This window comes from Carlito syrichta, unplaced genomic scaffold, assembly GCF_000164805.1.
Source record: "Carlito syrichta isolate Samal-C Ts95f unplaced genomic scaffold, Tarsius_syrichta-2.0.1 Scaffold94740, whole genome shotgun sequence".
Taxonomy (NCBI): domain Eukaryota; kingdom Metazoa; phylum Chordata; class Mammalia; order Primates; family Tarsiidae; genus Carlito; species Carlito syrichta.
The window spans coordinates 338,189-342,211 of record NW_007038836.1 but is presented as its reverse complement, the minus strand read 5'-3'; the positions used below and the strand labels follow the sequence as shown (position 1 = coordinate 342,211).

At 45.5% G+C, this 4,023-nt stretch overlaps 1 pseudogene; it reads left to right on the top strand.

Moving 5' to 3' along the window:
• Positions 1-2,394: 2,394 nt before the first annotated feature.
• On the top strand, positions 2,395-2,605 carry LOC110595921 (annotated as a pseudogene).
• The last annotated feature ends 1,418 nt before the right edge of the window (positions 2,606-4,023 follow it).

Genomic DNA, 4,023 nt, shown 5'->3' with positions numbered 1-4,023 from the left:
GTGGCCGGGAGCAGCCACTGCACTCCAGTCTGGGCGACAGAGAGAGACTCCAACTCAAAAAAAAAAATGTACAGTTAAAAATCAAAATGAAGGCTGGGCACGGTGGCTCACACTTGTAATCCCATTACTTTGGAAGGTGTAGGAGAGAGAATTGCCTAAGTCCAGGGGTTTGAGTTCAGCCTGCACAACTTGGGCGAGACCTCATCTCTACAATAAATCAAAAACTTACCCAGGCGTGGTGGCGCATACCTGTGGTTCCCACTACTTGGAAGGCTAAGGTGAAAAGATCACCTGAGTCCAGCAGATTGAGGCTGTGAGGGTCATGAGCCTGCCACTGTACTCTAGCCTGGGCAACAAAGTGAGACTCCTACTCAAAACAAACAAACAAAAAAGAAAAGATAATGGAAGAATAAGAAAGCTAAGCAAGATGCTTGCAGTAATCATTTGTGGAGTAATCATGGAACTGTACAATATACAGAGTATACCTAAGAGGAAGGAGGAGGGGACTAGGGAACTTTGGGTACATTCTCACTCACCTGAAAGGTGCTTCCGGTGACTCTGATCACCCACTAGCCTCAGCATAACCTGGGGACCTCTTAGAATTAAAAATTCTTCCCACTCAGCCTGTAATCCCAGCACTTTGGGAGGCCGGGGAGAGTAGATTGCCAGCCTGCGGGTTTGAGACCAGCCCGGGTAACTTGGCAAGACCTCGTCTCTACAATAAACCAAAAAATTAGCTGGGCATGGTGGCACACGCCTGTAGTTCCAGCTACTTGGAAGGATCGCCAAAGCCCAGCAGGTCAATGCTGCGGTGGCTGTGAGCGTGCCACTGCACTCCAACCTGGGCGACAAAGTGAGACTCCAACTCAAGAAAAAAAATTCCTCCCACTTAATCAAACTTAGGAGGTAGGGTCTAGCAGTGTGTTTTAACAAGCCAGGTGGATTCTGATGTGCACCCATACTTTGTTCAAATCAACAATTTCCTAAGTCATAAAGGCACGCGGGCAGCTGGAGGTGTGTAGCACCCTCTGCTGGTGCCCATCTACAAAGGCTAGCCCTTGAATCAAAAACAAGGTTCCCATAACTCAGCCTGTGCTTTTTTTTTAAAGTGAAGAAAAGTTAGAAATCCTGCTTCCTATTATCTCCAAGGATGCCTTGTTCCACTGCAGCATCTCTGGCATCATGTCGTATCTTCCTTTGGCTCTGCTGCTGCCTCCATTTCCTTGTGCACCCTAATAAAGGACCCGGAAGAGCTTGATGAAATCTGACTCAGGGTTAATAGACTCCAGGGCCAGGCAAGTTGCCTCACAAGCTGGCTGGGTAGAAGCCTTCTCTGCCTGGCCTAAACATCTGGCTACAACGGAGATGTGAGGTACAGATGTGAACCACTCCCCATATACAAAACCCAAATACCCTAATGGCTTCCCGTGGCCCTTGAATAAACATCAAGCTTTTACCAGGCCTTTTGAGGCCTAACTAAAGCCCAGCTTCTTCTCCAAGTTCATTTTCACTCCTCCCCTTGCTCACTCTTAAGTCAAACTGGCCTTGTTTGTAGAATACCTCTCTCCACCCCTCTAGTGCTCTCCACCCCTGGATAGCCATACAGCCCTCACCTCATTCAGGGCTTCTGCTCATGTCACCTCTGCAGAGGGCCTTCCTGTAGTGCTATCTCAGGTATCAAGCGCTCCCTGTCACTCTCTCTCCTTGTACCCGTTTTCTTTTTTTTTTTTTGCCATAGTACTTTCAGCTATTCGAAAAGTCAATTTCTACTAGCCAAAGATCACCAGGAGCACACCTTAGTAAAACAATGTTCTTATTAAACTTCTCGCAGCTAGAAAGACTAAACACCAAGGAGAACAGACAGGAATCTCAGAGGGTGTGGGGAGGGGGTCGCAAAGGATTTGGGCTTGTGTTAGGTGTTCCTAGGGAGAGTTCAAGAAAGCAAGGAAGTGGGGTGCTACTCTGGATTGGGTGCTTTCAGAGAGCTGAGGCAATCAAGTATCTTAATGTTTATGAAGGAACAAAGCAATAATCATGTTACAGTAATTGGGAGAGAAGAGTGTACAGCTAGGTTATTTCTGTGGTTGCATGGTGTCTTTATTGCTGTTCAGGCATGATTACGAATGAAGATGGTCCACCAGAGTCCTTATCTGATGTTGATATTCTGCAGAATTATTTATGTTCGGGAGGAGAATGCCAGTTAATAGTTGAGAGCTCCAAGGATTTTTTTTCTCATATATTTATTTTCTAGAAAGTAAGATTCCTGAAGGCAGGGATTGTGTTTACTACTGAAGCCCTAATGCTTAATCAGTGCCTCACACAGAATAGGTACTCAATACACGTTTATAAAATATTCTTTCTTGCTCTCCGCCTGACCGCTGCTGTGCCACCATCATGGACACGAGCTGTGTGCAGCCTATCAAGTTGGCCAGAGTCACCAAAGTGCTGGGCAGGACCAGATCGCAGAGTGTGCACACAGGTGCATGTGGAATTCATGGACAACACGAGTTGCTGCTCCATCATTCGCAACGTGAAAGGCCCAGTGGGCGTGGGCGACGTGCTCACCCTGTTGGAGTCTGAGCAAGAGGCTTGGAGGCTGAGCTAAGCTTGACTGCCAGGTCCTGGATGTTGGGGTCGACACTTGGGGACGGTCATGGTCTGCGACTGTTAAAGTATTTGTGTGGTAACAACAACAACAACAAAAATATATATATATTGACCCCACCAATTCCTTATTAAGTTACAACTTTAAAAATACTTGTGTAGGCCAGGCTTAGTGGCTCAGCCTGTAATCCCAGCACTTTGGGAGGCCAAGGCGGGTGGATTGCCTGATTCCAGGAATTCAAGACCAGCCCGTACTACTTGGCAAGACCTTATCTCTACAAAAACAAAGCAAAACAAAACAAAAACGTGTGTAGCTTTCTTTTGCAGATAGGGAATTAAAATATCATTTTTAAATCTGTAATATTGGGAAAAATAAGAAAGTTCTGTAATACATTGCTCTGGCAATGGTGTAGATTAACAGGCAAAATCATGCATTGCTGGTGGAAGAGTAAATTGGTATAACCTCTTTTGAGATTAACCTGACAGTATCTAACAAAAGTTAAAATACGCAAAGCCTTTGACTCAACAACTTCACTTTTAGTAATTTATTCTGCAGATAAACTTGCACATGTACATAGTAACTTATAATTATGGCATGGTTTGAATAGTAAACAACCTAAATGTCCATCTTTCAGGGGATGAATACATAAATTATGACGTCTGTACAATGAGATGCCATGCTGCCATTAATAAGAATAAAGTAAATCACACTCCTTATGTACTTACATGGAGAAAACACTAATATATCATGTGAGAAGGAAGAAAGCACCTTCTGACAGTGGGCAGCTGGCCTGGTACCATCACTCAGAATTTGGGTGATCTGAAAGCTGGCCTGGCACTCACAGCTAGGCCTTATTGTACTCCTGTTGAACATAAACAATTTCACAGAACATCAACATCAGCCAAGGAGATCTGTGACTGTGATGGATCAAGACAAAAACAAGACTACTTAGTAATCACAGTCGAACACAGATCAAAACATGAACATTATCAAAACCACAAAAACTACAAAACAACCCTCTATCCTAGCTGATATGAGTGACTATTTTCATTCCTCCTGCCCTATGAAGATTAAGATATCCAGCCGGGCTTGGTGGCTCAGCCTGTCATCCCGCGCCTTTGGGAGGCTGAGGTGAGTGGATTGCCTGAGCCCGCGGGTTCGAGACCCGCCTGGGGCAGCGAGACCTCATCTCTACAATAAATCAAAAAATTAGCTGGGCGTGGTAGCGCATGCCTGTAGTTCCGGCTACTCGGAAGGCTGAGGCGGAAGGATCGCCGGAGCCCAGCAGGTCGAGGCTGCGGTGGCTGGGAGCGGCCACTGCACTCCAGTCTGGGCGACAGAGTGAGACTCCAACTCAAAAAAAAAAAAAAAAAAAGATTAAGATATCCAATCACAGAATACCCTTATGTCCTAAAAGC